Source organism: Canis lupus, chromosome 10, assembly GCF_003254725.2.
Source record: "Canis lupus dingo isolate Sandy chromosome 10, ASM325472v2, whole genome shotgun sequence".
NCBI classification, from domain to species: Eukaryota; Metazoa; Chordata; class Mammalia; order Carnivora; family Canidae; genus Canis; species Canis lupus.
This window is the reverse complement of record NC_064252.1, coordinates 32,060,557-32,081,703: the sequence shown is the minus strand read 5'-3', so window position 1 is coordinate 32,081,703 and position 21,147 is coordinate 32,060,557. Positions and strand designations below refer to the sequence as shown.

General features: G+C 46.6%; 1 protein-coding gene and 1 long non-coding RNA gene across 8 annotated transcripts in view; one reads left to right on the top strand and one right to left on the bottom strand.

The window, feature by feature from the left end:
• Window positions 1–21,147, top strand: part of ABTB3 (ankyrin repeat and BTB domain containing 3) — a 310,781-nt gene that overhangs the window by 208,963 nt on the left and 80,671 nt on the right. The gene's annotated exons all lie outside the window — the stretch shown is intronic.
• Window positions 1–21,147, bottom strand: part of LOC118350123 (uncharacterized) — a 45,428-nt gene that overhangs the window by 14,936 nt on the left and 9,345 nt on the right. For all 3 annotated transcript variants that reach the window (XR_007413494.1, XR_007413492.1, XR_007413493.1), the window contains exon 2: window positions 9,300–9,449. This is a non-coding gene — a long non-coding RNA (uncharacterized LOC118350123). The remainder of the gene's footprint in view (window positions 1–9,299; window positions 9,450–21,147) is intronic.

The following is a 21,147-nucleotide window of genomic DNA, read 5'->3' as shown; positions in this document are numbered from 1 at the left end:
CACATGTTATGGAAAACAGCCCAGGCAGTAAAATCTGGTCATTTGCCCAGTAGACATAGTATCTGAGTTGATCTTGCATTTTTCAAAGTCTGGCTTCCCCCATGAACCCTCACATGTCCACATGTCTCCTAGCTGACCATTGTCCTGGATTTTCATTGATTTGACCACAAAATGACCTCCTTCCATTTTGCTCTCCTCATGGACGGTACCTTTTCACAACTGTAATACCAGATGCTATACATTCAAATTTTTAGATTATATTTTTTTTACCAAAAAGTTATATATACTCATTTTTTTAATTTTGGAAAATACAGAAAACCGTAAGAAAGAAAATTAAAATCATCTACAACTCTGCTGTGCAGAGGTAACCCAAATGATTTATTTGGTACCCTTTCTCGTCTTTGTTTTTAATACAGATAGTGAGGCTCTTTAAAATAGCTGTACTGTGTATGTGTGTATAGTTTTATATCTGTTTTTATTTCACTTAGTGTGCCGTAAGCATTTTTCCTGCTACTATTACAGAACATTCATAAACATCATTTTTAATGACTGCAAAATATTCCTTCTTGTGGATGCACCATTATCTACCTAATGGTTCCCAGGTTGCTGGTCATTTGGGTTGTTGCCAGTTTGTGAATTGCTGTTCTTTTAAAACTACACACAGTAGCATGGCTAAAACGTCAATGCAGAGGGAACGGACATAAAAAGAATAATCTCTTTGGAGTAGAGCAACTGAGGACTTCACTCATGAGGCTCCTGATGGCCCCTTTGAGTGAGAAATTGCAGAAAAGGAGAGCTCTGGGAGGCAACCCTACCTAGCCCAATCCCAGATCCCATGTCCTGTTTTGCAGGAAGAAACTTGTGGAAAATGTAGGGAGGAGTGGCCCCCACCTGGCCTGCAAGGTCTGGCCATAGTCGATATAAAAATCTCCTAAGTGAGCCCTTCATGGTCTCCAAGAGTCTTCCATGCATATAGTCTCCCTGTATTCTAGGAGTGGAAAGACTAGCCAGGGTTGCCTTTCACAACTTTAAAAGAGACTTGCTCTAGAAAAGTCAAGGTATTTACCCAAGCCATGCAATGAGTGGCCAAAGGGAAACCAAAGAGCTGCTCCAGGGATCTCTGGAAATCCCCACCCTGCTTCCTGTACTGCTTCTAGAATGGAGAAGAGCCTTCATACAGCATCATCAGAAGGCAAGTTTTGAGCTGGTACCGTTGACAAAGTTCATGGTGTACGCAGTTGGCAGTGTCCAAAGATGAGGAAGTCTCCACAATTCCAGGAATCATTTGTTTAGTGGTTGTGTTTGTTTATTTTTTTTTTTTAATTTTTATTTATTTATGATAGTCACAGAGAGAGAGAGAGAGGCAGAGACACAGGCAGAGGGAGAAGCAGGCTCCATGCACCGGGAGCCTGATGTGGGATTCGATCCTGGGTCTCCAGGATCGCGCCCTGGGCCAAAGGCAGGCGCCAAACTGCTGCGCCACCCAGGGATCCCTGTTTATTATTCTGGATTTTAAATTGCTCTGTTTTCGTTTTCCCCATATATAAGAAACATTGCCCGTGAGGGCTTCCTCGGTTCTTTCAAATTGGCATGAGGAATTCTGTTAAGATTCAGCTAGTCAGGGGGATCCCTGGGTGGCTCAGTGGTTTGATGCCTGTGTTTGGCCCAGGGCATGATCCTGGAGGCCCGGGATCGAGTCCCACATCGGGCTCCTGGCATGGAGCCTGCTTCTCCCTCTGCCTGTGTCTCTGCCTCTATCTCTCTCTCTCTATGTTTATCATAAATAAATAAAAAATCTTAAAAAAAAAAAAAAGATTCAGCCAGTTAGGTTCAGGCGGGTCCAGGACTCTAGGCCTAATGTGCTGACAAAAGAAGGTGGATATTTCCCCAGGCTGCCATTTCACTGAGAAGTTCCAACTCCTGGGCCGGAGTGAGCCTGTGCGGCAGTCTTCTGTTACGCTGCCCCTTACTAGATCCTTATACGGAATCTCACCCTTTACTTAGAGACCCTATGGCAAGAGGATGTGGAAGGAGCATTCTTTTTTTTTTATAAACTTTTTTTTTTTTAAGATTTTATTTATTTATTCACGAAATACACGGGAGAGGGGGGCAGAGGGAGAGCAGGCTCTATGCAGGAAGCCCAATGTGGGACTCGATCCTGGAACTCCAGGATCACGCCCTGGGCCAAAGGCAGATGCTCAACCGCTGAGCCACCCAGGTGTCCCTGGAAGGAGCATTCTATGAAGAAAGAAAGACACCAGTAAACATGCAACACCAAGGACCACCCTGTTGAAAACACTAACGGCATGCTCCACGGTCTCAGAGCCTTCCCTGGAGACACCATCCCTCTTCAGACCCCAGAGCACCTTGTCAGACCATCTCACTTCCCACGTCAGCCTGGCATTGTGGGATCTGTCCCTCCTTCCCTGATGGCTGGCCACTTTATGCTCCAGTCCACCCATCCAAAGACTTGATGGGACAAGTATACCAGGATAATAGAGGGCAGTTAAGCAGACTTGAGCACTCGGGACTGCCCTGGAAAATGGGAGATGCGTGGCCACACTGAACTCTTCTGCTACCTTGACCTCCAGCATCCAGGTTTTCAATCCTCATGTCTTCCACAAACCCAGCACAAACCCCTGTTCCAAGATGATGGTCAACGAACAGGGCACAGACTAAGCAATCACCTGCTCCTTAAATGCCTCCCTGTTGGCGCATTTAGTATCTGTCACATTCACCCGCCACAAGGTCTCCCTCCTCCTGTCCCCTATCCCTTCAGCTGCTTCGGTCCACAGAATCTCCTGAACTTGCTTAAAAGAGATTTGCTCTAGAAAAGTCTCTGCATCAGCTCAACTAACTTCCTCTGCCAGGATTTCTTCTTCCAAGCCCTTCTCTCCCCACTCCCAGGCTCGGGGTGGCATTTCCCATCACACACCCACCCCCTCTCACTGCAGGGGTTCTGACTTACTCTCCCATAAGATTTTATGCATAAGGTTTTTTAAATAGCTTCTTTTCTCCTGTTTTGCACATTAGACCAAGGGTCTATTGAGGACTGGGACCATTTCCAGTATCACCAAGTGTATGAGTTTGGTACATAGCAGGCACTTGTTTACTCACTCATCCATTCAACAAATATAGAACATACACCATATATGCCTGGCGAGGAACAAATGCATAAATAATAGAGTATCAGTCATAGATAAATGGTATAAAGAGAAATAAAACTGGGTATTCAAGTTATGTATGAGTGATGTAAGTTGCCGTTTTAGGTCCAGGAAGGTTTCTCTAAAGAGGCTGAATTTGAGCAGAGACCTAAAGGAAGGGAAGCAGTAGCCATGTCAATATCTGAGCACAGATCTTGCCAGGCAGAGAGAACAGTAAGTGCAAAGGCCCTGGGACAGGAACATTCTTGGCACAAGCAAGATACAGGCACTAGAGTCCAGTAAGACTGAAATGGAATGAGTGGGCCGGGAGAGTGTAGGAGATGAAGTCCAGAGTCGGCAGCCAAATCTTACAGAGCCTTCTGGGCATGCAAAGTAGTTTGGTTTCTATTCTATGTGTGATGAGATACCCAGTAAATGATTGTTACATCGAATTATTTGAGTTTAGTTGAATGGAACTGAACTGAATTAGGTTTCGCTGAACTGAACAGAATTGGTCTCCTGTTACTGTGGACAGCATACAGTTTCTGGACCATGGAATATCCCAAGTCCATCCTTGTTACCTACGATTGGAAAAGCTCGATGAATAATCCCACTAAACAACTTTAAAACCTGTTAGTGCATGAGTTCACCTGTTCTGGAACTGGCACAGCCTTGTAGATTGTTGCAAAAGCCTTGTGGACAGTGACACCCTTGCCAGCACCCCACCCCGACATGCTCTAGTTTCACTGTGGTGGCAGATGGGGTACAGGGAACACCTAAACCCAAGAGGACTGTAGTCCTAATGCCTGCCCATCGTTTATGTTGCATTTCTGACTTTCTTAGATCTGAAGTGTTCGAGGTCACTAGGATTTATTCTGGGCCCTTGGCCAGGGTTCTGGACCAGACTTTTAACATAGTTTTTACCCAAGCCTGGTTCTCACTGAATCTTAATTATGTGGATTCCTACCCTTAACACAACTGAAAATAAACCACAGTTAGCTAGTTTTATAATTTTACTTTGTTCTTATGCAAACATTCCAGTGAACCATCACCCACAATGAACTGGGAAACCCACCGGAATTTAAGCTAAGCAAAAAAACATTTGTTCATTCATTCAAAGAATATTAAGAGCCTGTGAACTAGGCACTATACTAAGTGCTGGGGATACAGCAAAGCACAGGATAGGTCCATGTTCTCATGAAGCTGATGGTCTCATGAAGGAGAGTAAACAAGCAAGGTCACTAATATAAAATGTCATCTTGAGTAGTGGCAAGCACTACTATGTGCAAGTTTGGGGGATGCAAAGGTGAATAGTTCATGCCTCTACAATGAGGTTGGGATGGTTATAAAGGCATAAATTATAACAATAATATGTTACAAGTGGTATTATGCAATCATGTACAAAGTGCTATATAAAGGTAGAGGGGAACAAGCAGCTAGCTATATCGTATGGGGGGTGGCTCTTAGGGATTAATTCCCAGAGGAGGTGACATTTGATCACTCTCTTAGGACTTAGCTGGATGGAGAGGATTGAAAGAGGGAGGAAACAAGAGTAGAGCAAAGGCAGAGAGATGAGAGCAAGCATGGGGGTTCCAGAAAAGACTGGTCATTTGGTGTGGCCAGAACACACTGGCACTGGACAGGCATGGACAATGCCTGAGAACAAGACAATGAAAACATGTGGATTGAGGCCAGGCCAAAGAATTTATACTTTTATCAGATGATCAGATTTGCATGTTAGCACATGCATCTTGGCAGCAATGTGAAAATATTGGAGAGAACAACTAGAATGAAGAAATTATTATGAAAATAATGCAAAAAAAAAGAAAAAAGAATGCAGTAGTCCAGTTCTAGGAGTCTGTATGTAAGTGGTCAATCAGCTAAATTTGGAGTGTGGGACTCATAGGGTGTGGAGGGACTGAGAGTCTCTAGTCCAACCACCCATTGGATGTTTGGATCTCCTTCCTGAAGCTCTCCCCATGGGATGGTCCAACTAAGGCCCCAGTCCTAGAGGCTTCCTTCCCATTCCATCTTCAGATTACTGAGACTCCTCTGAGGTCTTACTTCTGTGCAGCTGAAATCTGCTCCCAGGAGCTGCCACCACTACTCCTTTTGCTTCTTGGGGCTTCTAGAATCAATCCAACTCCTAATTCAGATGCAACATTTCACTGTTTAAAAACAGCTGTAATTTACTGAGCACTTTCTGTGTGCCAGGCAAGTCTGCAGGGCACAAAGTACCCCATTTCCAGATGGAAACCTGGGGTTCATATGACTTGCTGGGATTTGGGCCCTGACCTAGTTAACTGGCAGCACCAGGATAAAAACCCAAGGCTGTCTGACTCCAGAGCCTGTACTCTTAGAAGTAACTATCAATTTAACTTGGCAAATACTTAGCACCTACTACTATGAAAATCCCTGTCCTTGGTATCATAGAGGGAAGCCTAAAGTAAAGAAGCACGGTTAATAATTTCCAGGGCTCCCCATTCTAGTGATTTAGACAGTGGAGTCAACATCCAAGCAGTGTGATAACGTGTCCTTGGCTTTGGCTTGCAGGGTGGCTTTTTCAGAAGAAGAAAGTGACTTACATTTCGTTCATTGCATGGGCCTGGTTCCTGCTGGTAGCACTCAGGCAAGCCCAATGCAGGAGCCACCCCCACAGAGTCCATGTCTGAGAAAGAAGGCTGTATCCCGGGAAGATACAGGAGGGGGATACACTTAGGTGGAAGGCGTGAAACCAGTGTGTATAATCAGATTTGAGGAAAGGGAAAGCAAAACTTCAGCTTGGACACAACCCAGTGGTGAGCAGAGAGGAATACAGCAAGACTGAAAAGCTGGAAGCAGAATGAGAACAGGTGTAAGAAAAACCACAGGAACGGAGCCTGGGCACAGAGCGTGGGTGCAGGGGCTCCCCCTTCAGGCAGTCTGTGGTATTGCTGCAGTCTGGGCGGGGGGGGGGGGGGGGGGCCTTAAAAGGGAATAGGACACTGACAAAGTGAGGAGTTAGTGGACTTCCCTTCCCAGTTGTGTTTTTCTTACCCTGCTGTTTAAATCATTAACAACTTAGACTATATGCATTAGGTAATTTGATGCTCGTGAAAATGAACGTATATCTTCCCCACAATTGCACTCTCACACCTGTGTCACCTGTAGTACACCTGTGGCCCTGCGAGGAAGGACCAGTGGGCATTATCCTCGCCGTTTAGGCAGGAGAGGGATCTAAGGGTTACGTGGCATCTTTGCCTCATCATTCACCGTGCAACCAGCTTCCATTCAGAGCCACGCCCACACCCCAGCCAAATCCAGACATCCTTACCTGCTTGCCAGCCCGCACCCCTCCAGGAGCAGAAGTGCTGCTCCTGATCAGGCTGGGTCTCCCTTCCCCCACCCAGGTTCATCCCCAGATGAGGTTTGCTTTAGTCCCTCTGGTTGGGATTTCTCTGCTTGCCCTGGAGGTGGTCCTAGAACTCAACTCCTTCACCTGCTGATGTGAAGAGAGGAGCTTCATTCAGGACCTCTCCTTAGCGCATTGGATAGGTTGTGGTAGGAGGGGTGCAGACACACCCAATCCTCTTGCCACCTGCCAGATGAGCAGCCCTGAACATTCTGCATGTGCAGATGGAGTCTCACGCTGCAGCACTGCCCTGTTCGAGAAGTCCTTTCCTGGGAAGTACCTGAGTCCAGCCTACAAAATAGCCCTTTGGCATTTCCTTTTATTAAAATCAAAAGCTCCCTCTCTGGTTTCTGTCATCTCTCATTTCCAGATCTAGCAAAATATAAAATTGGTAATGTTTAGTTAGGGAAGTTAAGTTGCACACATGTTTTCTTCTCACGCATGTGAGATCCCATAAATCTGCTAACTGGCCACAACGTTGTTTTGAGTGGGCATCAAAACTGCCTCCTTTTTTTTTTTTACCTTTTTTTTTTTAGTCTCTTCCTTGATTTTTAAGGCTCTCTGGGAAGTTCTTTTTTCTTTCCTTCCTTTCCCCATGTTCTTTTTCTATTCTCTTCTTACTGGGAAATTCTTTTTTTTTTTTTAATATTTTTTTCTTTATTTATTTATGATAGTCACACAGAGAGAGAGAGAGAGGCAGAGACATAGGCAGAGGGAGAAGCAGGCTCCATGCACCGGGAGCCCGACGTGGGATTCGATCCCGGGCCCCCAGGATCGCGCCCTGGGCCAAAGGCAGGCGCCAAACCGCTGCGCCACCCAGGGATCCCCTTACTGGGAAATTCTATCCCATTTCCATCTCCTACCTTCTCAAAGGACCCCCCCCCCCCATTCTACATGGTAACACTCTTTTACTTTATTTTTCCAGTTATTCTTGGGGCTTTGGTATACTCTGAGACGATGATGCTTATCTGGTAATCACTTATAACGGAGCTAACTCTGAAAAGGATTTCAGCTAGATTCACAGTATGAGTTCAACATAACAGAACCACAAAACAAGGATAGCAATACACACAATATATCATTAACAGTAAAGAAGACCAGAAAAAGTACCAGAAAAAAACTCTCCTAAGGTTTATCATTGCAATTGAATGCAAAATTTAGCTTTGAGTTTCCTGCCCTCTAAGGCAAAAAAAAGGAAACATACGTTATATAGCTCTCATCATCTAATTTAAACACACACAGAACATAATCTTTACCAAAAAAAAAAAAGAAAGAAAGAAAGAAACTATTCACAGAAGAATCATTTTTGACTTTTAGCAAGTTCTAACCAGGGCTAATCCTCTTAGATCTTTCTGGTGATCTGAGTCCCCTGGGGAGTTTTTTTTTTTTTTTTTTTTAAATATTTTTTTCTTTATTTATTTATGATAGTTACACAGAGAGAGAGAGAGAGGCAGAGACACAGGCAAAGGGAGAAGCAGGCTCCATGCACCGGGAACCCGACATGGGATTCGATCCCGGGTCTCCAGGATCACGCCCTGGGCCAAAGGCAGACACTAAACCGCTGCGCCACCCAGGGATCCCCCCCTGGGGAGTTTTTAAAAAACAATCTAGGGGCATCTGGGTGGCTCAGTTGGTTAAGCGTCCAAAGCTTGGTTTCGGCTCAGGTCGTGGTCTCAGGGTTGTCAGATGAGCCTCAAGTCAAGGGGAATCCCTCCTCCTCCACCCCTCCCTTTTCTGTGGTGCTTGCATGCTGGTAAGTGCGTGTGCACTTGCTTGCGAGCTCTCGCTCCCAAATAAATAAATAAGTAAAATCTTAAAAAAAATAAAACAACCTATAACATGGTCTAGAGTTACTAACCTCTAGGGAAATTATTGACTACGCTCAGGTCAGGGTCTTTTGAAGTCACATGGCCACATCTGTAAACAATGGCATCCGTTATATAAAGTGCCCTCCAGCCCGCCCTGGAGGGCAAGTATGAAAAACATGACCTTTGCCTACTTGAGCAGATCTTAGCGTTCATTTGGCCTAGCTTCCTCACTTTCCAGATGAAGAACTGTAGCTTCTCAATGTTCAATGACTTAGTCAATGCCGCACTGTTTTTCAGAGAACTCGTATAATGACTAAGCCCGTAGACTTCGGGTTCAAGACCACTTAAAATCAAATCCCAACTCTGGTCCAATAGCTTCAAGATTCTATATGCTATATGAATTACTTAGCTTCTGAAGTTGCTAAACCTCTGTTTGCTCATTTGTAAATAGGGATGATAGTAATAATTTCCTTCCAAATTACCTTGTTTTTATAATTAAATAAAATAATACACATTTAAGCTTTTTGTGCAGAGCCTGGAATGTTGTAAGCACTCAAGAAATGGCAGACGCTATAAAATCCTGATGATGATGATGATGTAGATCATATAGAAAAACTGGATCAAAACTTAGGTTGCCTAATACCTACTTTGTAGCCCTCTTTCCACTACCCCATTCGACCAGGATTCCTTCTGAAATTACACTGACCTGAAGGACATCCCTTAGAACGGCAGTACCCAAGTAGGGCAGCTGCTAACCACGAATGCCTATTTAAAGTTGAATTAGGGCTGCCTGGGTGACTTAGTCGGTCAAGCATCCGCCTGCAGCTCAGGGTCCTGGGATCCTACTCCTCGCTCAGCAGGGAGTCTGCTTCTTCCTCTGCCCTCCCTCTACTCATGCTTTCTCTCACAATCTGTCTGTAAAATAAAATCTTTAAAAAAAAATAAAGTTATGGATACCTGGTGGCTCCATGGTTGAGCATCTGCCTTTGGCTCGGGTCGTGATCCTGGGGTCCTGGGATCGAGTCCTCCATCGGGCTCCCCACAGGGAGCCTGCTTCTTCCTCTTCCTGTGTCTCTGCCTCTCTGTGTCTCTCATGAATAAATCAATCTTTAAAAATAAATAATAAGGTGAAGTTAATTAAAATTGAATATAATTAGTATTTTAGCTGCTTAGTAACACCAACTCCATTCTAAGTGTTCAGTAGCCATGTATGATTCGTGCTATTGTATTGGACAGCACAGATCTAGGACATTTGTGTCATAGTAGAAAGGTCTGCTGGAAGCTGCCTTCATGGCTTCCGCCCACCCCCCACCCCTCGCCCCCTCACAACTTCCTGATGTGAATGTTTTTGTTATTTATGTATTTATTTCAAAATATTATGCTACTGGGGCACCTGGGTGGTTCAGTCAGTTAAGCATCTGACTCTTGATCTCAGCTCAGGTCTTGATCTCAGGGTCGTGACTTCAGGCCCCACATTGGGCTCCGTGCTGGACACAGAGCCTACTTTTTTTTTTTTTAATTTTTATTTATTTATGATAGTCACAGAGAGAGAGAGAGAGAGAGAGGCAGAGACACAGGCAGAGGGAGAAGCAGGCTCCATGCACTGGGAGCCCGATGTGGGATTCGATCCCGGATCTCCAGGATCGTGCCCTGGGCCAAAGGCAGGCGCCAAACCGCTGCGCCACCCAGGGATCCCCACAGAGCCTACTTTAAAAATATATATATCATGCAATTATTCTAAGCTAGAAGAAAAGGTTCTTTGGTCTCTTAAGGCTACTGGTGAGCACACTTGAGGCCGACGGAGCCTCAAAGATAGACAAGTCACATAGCTGGTCAGTAGCAGCCTCTTCCAAAGCATGCTTCTGACTCAGTCTCTGGTGGCCCAGGAGACCTGGGGAATTGGCTGTCTTAGGTCTGTGTTTCCATAGGGTTCAGATTGATTAGGGCTGGAGTATGAATTTAATCTGGCTTGTCATCTGCCAAATACAGGGTAATGTGAGTTCAAAGGGTTTATTACCAGAGAACAAGAATATCATTTTCTCAAAGCCACAGTCCAGTGGCATAGACATTGAGGACGTCATGGAGGAAACTCTTAGACCATGCACAGTCTCACCTTTTTATCCTCTTGTTTTTTAGGGAAGAAAGAGATGGTGTTTTAAAATTGATCTGTTGGGGCACCTAGGTGGCTCCGTGGCCTTCGGCTCAGGGCGTGATCCCAGGGTCCTGGGATCAAGTCCCACATCTGGCTTTGCTCCCACATCTCCCTCTGCCTGTGTCTCTGCCTCTGTGTGTCTCTCATGAATAAATCAATAAAATTTTAGAAAATAAATTTAAAAATAAAGTAAAATAAAATAGATCTGTTAATGGGATATTATTCAGGCCTGAGAAAAATAAAGAAAATCCTGACATTTACCACATGGTTGGACCTTGAGGGCATTAGGACTAAATGAAATACATCAGAGAGAGAAAGATAAATACTGTGCACTCTCACATATATGTAGAATCTAAAAAAGCTGAACTGATGGAAACAGTCGAACGAGGGGGTCGTGAGGGGCTGGGGGAAATGAGGAGAGGCTAGTTAGTCAAAGGGTGCAAATGTCAGCTAGGTGAGTAAGTTCTGAGGTTCCAATAATCTATGACACAGTGACTATAGTTAACTGTACCGTCTTATATACTTGAAAGTTGATGAGAGTGGATCCTAAATGTTCTCACCACAAAAAAGAAATAGTAATTTTCTGTGAGGTGATGGATGTGTGAACTAACCCTACCCTGGTAATCATTCTGCAGTATATAAGTGCATCAGATCGTCATGCTGTACACCTCACATTTCACAGTGTCATATGTCGGTAACATCTCGATAAAGCTGGGAGAAAATAGCTAAAATAAAATAAAAATGATGCGTTAATTTTAAAGATACAACGTTTCCTTGCAAGAGAACTGCAAGGATGAAGACTTTCAGGTATGTTTCTGACCTCAAGAGCATCGGCGTTGTTATTTTTATTGGTTAGGTTAATTATGAGGAGCTCAAAGCCATTGTCAACATATTTTCTCAGAGTTGATAAGCCAACTCAACCTCCTCTGGCATGGTTTACACCTCAAAATGAACAATTCATTGTAACAAATATTTAAATACATGTAGCTTCAAGGAACAAAAATACAGTCTCAAGTTTCCAAGTCCACAGTCTTTAGAGGGTAACTATTAAAAGGAAGGGTTTTTGCCTCTTTTTGGTAGGTAGAAACTCAAATCCATGGTGACACAATAATGGAAAAATACAGATTTAACTTAAATGTTATAGGGAAGTGATATTAGTGTCAGTTAGAATTAGATTTGGCTGTGAGGGATTAAAAAAAAGAAAACCCAAATAGCAGGTGTTTAAACAAGATAGAAGTTTATTTCTCACATAAACAAGTCTGGAAATGAGGATCCAAGAGAGGTAAGGCCACTGAAGCAGTTGTCAGAAATCCAAGTCCTTCTTCTACAGTTTCTGCTTTGTCATCATCAACACATGGCTTCCACCTCCTTGTCCAGTTTGACTGCTCTAACACCAGCCAGCATGTCCACGGTTTTGCCAGCAGAATGGAAGAAGACCAGACAAAATTGGCCTTCCTTCTTTTAGGGGCCTTCCTAGAAGTCTCACAAGAAACTTCTCCTCATATCACTGTTAAGAACCGGTCTCCTAGGGATCCCTGGGTGGTGCAGCGGTTTGGCGCCTGCCTTTGGCCCAGGGCGCGATCCTGGAGACCCGGGATCGAATCCCACGTCGGGATCCCGAGGTGCATGGAGCCTGCTTCTCCCTCTGCCTATGTCTCTGCCTCTCTCTCTCTCTCTCTCTCTCTCTCTGTGACTATCATAAATAAATAAATAAAAATTAAAAAAAAAAAAAAAGAACCGGTCTCCTAGCTGCAAGGGAGGCTGGAAAATGTGTGCTAGGTGGTCGTGAGCCCAGCTAACGATTGGGGGTTTTATGATTAAGGAAGAAGAGGAAAACACAAAATGAGGGACACCCAGCAGTCTTACTAGAGGATAAAAATATCCTTCATTAACTTTCTAAACAGTAAACAGTGAACCCTTTGTTTTGCATTTTCAGAGGTATTTTTGTCAATCCGTTCTTTTTTAAAAAAAAATTTATTTATTTAGAAAGAGAGAAAGTGCATGCTTTCTCTCCTGAAGGGGGGGGGGCAGAGGGAAAAGGGGAGCAGCTAGAATCTCAAACAGACTCCTGCTGAGCATGGAGTCCAATCCTGCAACCCTGAGATCACAACTGGATGGAGAGTCAGATGCTTAACTCACAATATCACCCAGGCACCTCATCAATCCATTCATTCTTGACATTTCTTTTCTAATACTTTTCTGATTTTGTGTTTTTCGACTGCAGTCCTGCCTCTGGATCTTTGCATGTGCTCTATCTTCTGCCTGGAAATGCTAGAACACATGGCCACTAGCCCTGGCCGTGGATCTAACTGCCTACATGTATATCCCAGTGCTGTTCCTTATAACTGTGTGCCCTTAGACAATTTGTATAACCTCTCTGTGCCTCTGTTTCACTCCCTGTAGAATGAAGATAGTAATAGTACTTACTTTATGGTTCTTGTCATCGTCAAGCGAGACAATGAAAGACAAATGCTCAATAGCAGCTGGCTTTGTTGAGCATTTACTATGTGCTAAGCACCTTACAGAGATTCTCTTAATCTTCACAACAATCCCATAGGGTGGCCTCGCTATTGCTCCCATTTTACATATGAGGAACCTGAGGCACAGAGAAGTTAAGTAACTTGCCCAAGCCCCACAGCTAGCAAGTCATGGGCTCAAATGTAGGATCATTAGAGTACATGTGCTTTCCACCCCACCAGCACCACACCAGCCGTGGGTTTCCTTTGTAAGGCTGTGTGCTGCCTTTTGCAGACTTTTATGATAATTCTTTTGGAAGCAGGGGCAGGCCCAGATGACCCCTGCAGGCCCATCCCTGGCCTTTGCCTCTCAGCCTGCACCAGCCTGCGCACCCTGCCCTTTTAGGCTTCTGGAGCCATTGCTCTCAGGATACAAGTCTGTGCAGCCCCCGCCACCTCCCAAATGTTTATCTTTTGTGCCAAGGCTGCTAGGAAGGTTCTTTTTTTTTTTTTTTTTTTTTTTTTTTTTTTTTTTTTTTAATTTTTTTTTTTTTTTTTTTTTAATTTTTATTTATTTATGATAGTCACAGAGAGAGAAAGAGAGAGAGGCAGAGACATAGGCAGAGGGAGAAGCAGGCTCCATGCACCGGGAGCCTGATGTGGGATTCGATCCCAGGTCTCCAGGATCGCGCCCTGGGCCAAAGGCAGGCACCAAACCGCTGCGCCACCCAGGGATCCCTGCTAGGAAGGTTCTGCACCAGCCTCAAACAGAGCCTGTGGCTTACCCACTTCTGAAGCCCCGGCTTCCCTCCCAGGGCCATTTATATCCTGAGCCCCATCATCTTCTACCCACTTGGGATCAGGTTCCCACCGCAGAGGCTCTGTGCCCCTAAGCCCGGCCTGGCTGTTGTGCAGCTCACAGCCCAGAGAGGAGAGGTATGGGCTCGTCCGTCAATCCCCGCGTGGCAAGCAAGGAAGGACCTCAGGGCTGCCAAGCATCCTGCAGCTGGGAGCTGGCATTCTCCTGATGTCGAGGGGCTCAGCTTCAGTGGGCATCAGAAACGCTGCAGAGAATGAATGAGGAGCCGATGCCCAGTGTGGTTGTCTTGCAATGGTGCCCAAAGATCCCATCTCTGCAGTCTCTGTTTTGCAAAGGAAAAGGGTCTTGGCAGATGTGATTTTTAGGTAAGGGTCCTAAAGTGGTGAGATAATCCTGGATTATCTGGGTGGGCCCAAAGTCCAATCATACATGTCCTTCGAGGAGAGAGAAAGATTTGACACACGCCTCAGAGGACAAGGTGATGTAAAAACAGAGGCAGAGACAGAGAGATGGAGCCCCTGCCACGGAACACCCACAACCCCAGAAAGCTGGAAGAGGCAAGCGATGAGGCCCCTAGATCCTCTGGAGGGTGCACCATCCTGCTGCCCCCTCGATCTTGGGACTCCTGGCCTCCAGCCCTCGGGGAGAATATATTTCTGTCACTTAAGCCACCGAGTTTGGGGTATTTTGCAACAGCAGCCCCAAGGAAACCCATATACCCAGCAAGTGGGCAGGAACGCAGGAATGTGGGTTTTAACCAGTTCCCTGGATAATTCTGGCGCACCACCACCACCACCACCACCACCACCACCACCACCAAAATGGAGAGCTAGGCCAAGTATGTAGACAGAAACTCCGGGAGAGCTGGGAATTCTTGCTCTCCATTGTTTCTGCTCCTGTCCTGTTCAAGCTGCGGGGACGGAAGTGCGTCGGATGCTTAGATGCGGGTAGGAAGGTGCAGGGGGGCAGAGTTAGAGGCAGAGGCAAGTGGTGGGGCCTCCTCCCCAGGGGAGGAAAGGAGGGCAAGTGGAGGGGGAACCTTCCTCCCCAGGAGGGCAGGGGAGGTGAAGGCAGGGTGAGGGCACAGGGAGGACACTATTGCTACTCACATACCATATTTGCTCTGCCTTTACTTGCTTGTGCCTCAACCCTCCAAGCTCTCTAGCCCCCTACATCACCTGCTTCAGAACGTGTAACAGGAAAGCCAAAGAAAGTTCCGAGGTCAGTCACAAGGACCTGTTGACACTGTGAGTAGAAGTCCCCTTCTTAGGGGAACCTGGGATGTTCAGTCAGTTAAGTGTCTGCCTTCGCCTTGGATCATGATCCTGGGGTCCTGGGATGTAGCCCCACATCAGGCTCCCTGCTCAGCACAGAGTCTGCTTCTCCCTCTCCCTCTCTCAGCCCCTCCTCATGCACGTTCTCTCTCTCTCTCTGTCAAATAAATAAATAACATCTTGAAAGAAAGGAAGGAAGGAAGGAAGGAAGGAAGGAAGGAAGGAAGGAAGGAAGGAAGGAAGGAAGGAAAGAAGGAAGGAAGGAAGGAAGGAAGGAAGGAAGGAAGGAAGGAAGGAAGGAAGGAAGTCTTCTTCTCACCCAGCACCCTTTGGCCCTTGGCCCTTGCCCATTTCGGGGAATTCTATAATCACCCATTAGTGGGGCTGACTTTCACACTCAAAGGACTTGTCCTGTCGGTACCAAATGGCCTGTTCTGCACTGATTCTCCCCATGAGGCCTTTGTTTCACCATCCCTGCGCAGGGTATGTGCACACTCGAGGTGTTGGGAAGCCGTCTTCCATGGGACCCAGCCCCCAAGCCTCCTCCCCTAGGTGTGTGATGGTGACAGGGGCCCAATCAGAGCAGGAAGACAAGGCTGCGGAGCTGCTGTCAACAGTGCAGAGTCGAAGGCCGAATCGCTAGGTCTTCGCAGCTCAGTTTTTTTCTCCTGCGGCCTCCAGCTGATTGGATGAGGCCCACCCACCCTCTGGGAGATAATCTGCTTTACTCAGAGTCTGCTGATCTAAATGTTAATCTTGTCTTAAAACATACCTTCCCAGCAATGTCCAGACTAGCATTTGACCACCTATCCAGGTACCAGGCCTGGCTGAGTTGATACATAAAATCAACCATCAAAAGGGTTTTTGTTGTTGTTTTTTAAGTATTTACATTCCGGGATGATGATAAACACCGTCACGAATACCAAATACTTACTAGACAATGAATGGAGTGGGTGCTGGGGTCAGAACCACCTCCCCGAGACGGAAAGCTTCGGTTTCATAAGATTGTTGGGAGGATCCTGGTGGGAAGCAGAACCCACCTCCCAGGGTGAAAGCTGAAATCACCAGACCCCTACTGGCCCACCTCCCCTGGAACTTGGCGCGGGCTCAGAACTAGGCCCATGAGAGCCTCGGGAGCTCTGGACCTTCTTCCCCTCCCTTGTCTCCTGGGCCTCTATGCCCTCTTGCAACTGTCTCACTTCTGGACTCACTTTCTCCTCCTTAAACATAATAAGAGCATTCACCTTCTCTTGTTTCTGGCTTGAGTCATAATACTGCCCCGGGGCCTGGTTCCTAGAAATGTGGTCCATATACTGCCTGGAAGCTGGTTACAAATGCAGCATCTCAGGCCCTACCCCAGATCCACTGAACCCAAATCCACATTTTAACAAGATCCCAGGTGATTCACGTGCACGTTAACGTTGGCGCTGCACTGACCTGGAGCACATGCCTTGGCTCCAGATCCTTCTGTAGGAACCACCCTCAGCAGTCTGACTGCACCTTGCACAGTCGCTAGAGTACACAAGCCACCTCTGACCTCTGCATTGTCTTAGCTTTGGTGCCCACAAACACAGTGAGATTACAGTGACTATTGCTATGGAAACCAGCCTTGGATACTGTCTGCTGTCAATTTTGCTGCTTTTCCTTCACTCCCTGTATCTCTAGAATTATGAGCTTCCTAGAGCATAGTGAAACATCTGAATTCCTCTCCAGCCTAAGACTTAACAAACAACGAAGATGCCAAGTCAAGGCCACACAATTTATAGAGGAGAGGCAGAGCAACTGCAGAGGTTTGCTTTGATTTAAAAAGAGAAGGCAGGAGTAGTGTTCTGTGTAGCTAGGCTTTTCCTCCACCAGCAGAGAAACACTTGAGTGATGCTAAAAACCACGCCGGTGATGCGATGAGCATAGCTACCACCTCTTGAAGAGATGCCATCCCATTCAGTTCTGGAAATAACCCTCTGTATTGGTTTCCTGTGACTTCTATGAAAAAAAAAACTGTCACAGATGTGAAAACTTACAATACAAATTCATTATCTTACAGTTCAGGAGGTCAGAAATACAGAATCAGTTTCACTGGGCTGAAGTGAAGGTGTCCGCAGGGCTGGTTCCTTTTGGAGGCTCCAGGGGAGACTCTCCTCATCTTTTGTGGCTTCTGGAGGTGCCTGCATTCCTTGGCTCATGGCCCCTTTCCATTTGTCCAGCTACTTCTTCTATCCTCACATCTCCTACCCTCTCCCTGGACCTTCCCACCTCCCTCTGCTGAGCACCCCCATGATTACATTTAGGACGCACCTGGCTAATTCCAGCTAGTCCTTACTTCTCAAAATCCTTAACTTAGGGGACACCTGGGGGGCTCAGATCTGCCTTCGGCTCAGGGCATGATCCCAGGGTCCTGGGATCAAGTCCCACATTGGGCTCCCTGCAGGAAGCCTGCTTCTTCCTCTGCCTGTATCTCTCTCTCTCTCTCTCTCTCTCTCTCTGCATCTCTCTCTGCATCTCTCATGAATAAATAAATAAAATCTTTAAAAAAATCCGTAACTTAGAACCACATGTGCAAAGTCCATTTTGCCAGGTAAGCAACATTCACAGGTTCTGGGGATTAGGATGCAGACCTCTTTTGGGGGCCATCATGCAGCCCACCATGCCCTGTTAAGTAAGTGCTGGTATTATTCCCATTTTCTTGGTGAGAAACCTCAGGCATGGCAGTGGACATACCTTGTTCACAGTCACATAGTGAGAAAGTGGAGCTGGAATCCAGCTCTTTGTCAGCCTCTCTCCAAAGCCCGAGTTCCTCATTCTGACCTCTGCAGTGCTCGGCCTCCGGATGGCTTTGAACTCATACACTGTTGTTAGTAGGAAATGAACTGATGATCATCTGCTCTCTAAAAAGCTTGAGCTTCCAACCGAAGCTGGTCTACCACAGACTAATGCCTCCAGGGCCAGGCAGGACTTACACCACAGGTGTACCGCTCAGCCAGGGCTTTCCTAACAAACCAACACAGGCTAGGTGCCTTGAACAAAAAAAAAAAAAAAACAAAAAAAAAAAAACGTGTTTTCTCGAGGCGCTGAAGTCTGGAAGTCCAAGATTAAGGTGTCAGCAGGTCTAGGGGTTTTTCTCTGCGGCATCCCTCTTTGGCTTGCAGATGGCTGTCCTCTTGCTACCACCCCCTTTCCCACAGCGGCCCCACACCCTCAGTGTCCTTTTTGGGGGGGGGTGTATATTTTTTTATTGGAGTTCGATTTACCAACATATAGTGTAACACCCAGTGCTCATCCTGTCAAGTGCCCCCCTCAGTCACCAGTCACCCCCTCCCCTCACCCACCTCCCCTTGTTCGTTTCCCAGAGTTAGGAGTCTCTCATGTTCTGTCTCCCTCTCTGATATTTCCCACTCATTTTCTCTCCTTTCCCCTTTAATCCCTTTCACTGTTTTTTATATTCCCTGTATGAATGACCTCCTCTTCTTAGGAGGATCTCCGTCACTCTGAATTAGGGCCCAGCCTAATGGCCTCATTTTAATAGCTACATGCTGAGGTCCTGGGGATTAGGGCTTCAACTAAGCATTTTGAGGGGGTGCAGTTTAGCTGTATCAAGAGGTGTTCTCTGACCTCAGGAACGAGGCAGTTGATAGGTGTCTGAGGGGGATCCCAGAGCCCGTGAGTGCCTTCATTCTCAGCTTAAATGTTGGCTCTTCCCTCTTCAGCATATGTCCGTCCTAACCTGCGGTGACCCTACCAGTCCCTTGGCTTTGTGATCCTATCAGTTTCCTGGGGGCTGCTGTGGTGAGTTTCCACAAACCTGGTGGGTTAAAACAACACACATTTGTTTGCCTACAGTTCCAGAGGTCCGTGGTCCCTAATCAGTTTCACTTGGCCAAGATCAAGGTGTCAGCAGGGCTGTTTGTTTCTGGAGGCTTCTGACAAAAGAATCCATTTCCTTGCCTCATCCACCTTCTAGAGCTGCACTCCTTGACTCGTGCTTCCTTCCTCTAGCTCCAGAGTCAGCAACAGAGCATCTTGCTTCAGGACCACCTGTGTCACATTGCACTGGTTCCCTTTTATAAGGACTCCTGTGATTGCATTTAGGATTATCCACCTGGATAATCCAGGGTCACCCTCCCTTCTCGAGATCTTAACTGAATTACATCAGCGGAGTCTCTTTTGCCATCAACATTGACAGGTTCCAGGGAACAGGACTCAATGCTATTGAGCCCTACCACAGCAGACTCATATCCACTGCCTACCAGGACTCATGTCCTAGCCACCCCATATGCCCCGGAGGGCCCAAGTAGGAGATGATGCACAGGAAAGGCCTTGGTGAGCTGTGAAGGGGTTTTTTCTGCCTCAGGGCCTTTGCACAGTCTGTCACTGCTGCCTCGAACATCCATCTCTCTACACCCACATTCACATATGGCCAATTCCTTCACATTTTTGTGATTTTCTTACCTCCTCAGAGAGGCCTTCCCACCACTCTCCCTCAACCCTGTCTCTTCTCTATCCCAGCACCCTGAAACTGATCACAGTTTGTAATTGCTTTATTACTTGTTGGCTTGTGTATTTCTTATCTGTGTCCCTGTGAGATTGTTAGTTCTGTGAGAACAAGGACCTGACAAGTCCTGTTCTCTACTCTGTCTGCAGCTCCCAGAAGGGTGCCTACAAGATGGGTGCTCCATAAAGGACTGTTGGATGAATGAGTGATGTTAACAGATAACATTTCATCACACCCAGGGCCAGATTTGCATTTTCTTCTCGAGGTACGACCTCAGGGTATGCCTGTAACTCGGTATTCCTCAGATGCAATCAGGACCTCTTTGTGGGAGGGTCTTGTTTTCTAATCTCTCCAAAGCTTTCTGTTCCCAACACTAGGACCTTCCTGTGCATCTTCCTGTCCCCAGGGCTTCTTCCTAAGCCCCCAGGAAGCTGGCTATGTCAATATACTCAAAGAACTTTAGAGGAGGAAGGAACCCAAGAGACCAGGGTCAGCCAACTATGATCCACCATCTGATTTTGTGAATAAAGTCTTCTTGGAACACAGCAAGGTTCTTTCATTTACATGTCGTCTGGGGCGACTTGCCCACTATCATGCAGAGTTGAGTAGTTGAGACGGAGACTGTACGGCCCGCAAAATCTGACATACTGACTATCCAGCCCTTTACAGAAGAGGCTTGCAAACCAAACAGACCTCTGATCCAAGCCCACCCACTTTACAGATGAAGACAGTGAGAGCCTAAACATTTTCAGACCAGAGCCAGAGGCCTACTTGAGCACTTGGCAGATTCAGGACTGAAATCCAGTTCTGCAGAATCCCAAACAATCCAGGCTTCTCCCACGGACTGTACCATCTTCCTTAGCACCCAGCCCCTCCCCAACCAAACTCCCTTCCAATTCTGGGTGGTCACCCCCTCACTAGCTTTCTCTCCACCGATTCAGAAGGGCCCCGCCCACATATCTTCTCCCTCTCCCACTTGAATCTGGGCCCAGCCACCTTCCTGAGCTGATTTGTTCTCTTGACTCTACAAAAAGCCCACTTAGGCTTGCCCTTCCCTTCTGGAATCTCTGGTCCCAGCCCCACAGACCTTCTGTTCAAGCACCGAGGCAAAGATTTCGACGGCCACTGTGCTGATTGAGTGGACCATGTTCCCTGCTCTGTTCACCTCAGGCCACCCATTTGGGGTTGTCAAACCCAGGTTGCTCCAAAACTCCCAGAGGAGCTTGTTTAGAATGCACATGCCCAGGCCCCACCCCAGACTTGTTGAATCCAAACTCTGGGGTTGACTTGGAGCCTTGGGAATTCACATACACACATACACACACACACACACACACAGTGGTTCTGGTGTTGAGCACGGTCTGAGAGGTACTTTACAAAGCCATGGGCTTTCCAAGTATCCTCTAGGTGTTAGTCAGTGTAGACAGCTTCAGAACAAAGTCAAGAGCCAGTAGAACATTGTTCTCTTTAAAAATCCATAAGGAGGGGCACCTGTTTGGCTCAATCAGTTAAGTGTCTGCCTTCAGCTCAGGTCATGATCTCAGGGTCCTGGGATCTGGCTCCCTGCTCAGTGGGGAGTCCACTTCTCCCTCTCCTTCTGCCCTACCCCTGCTT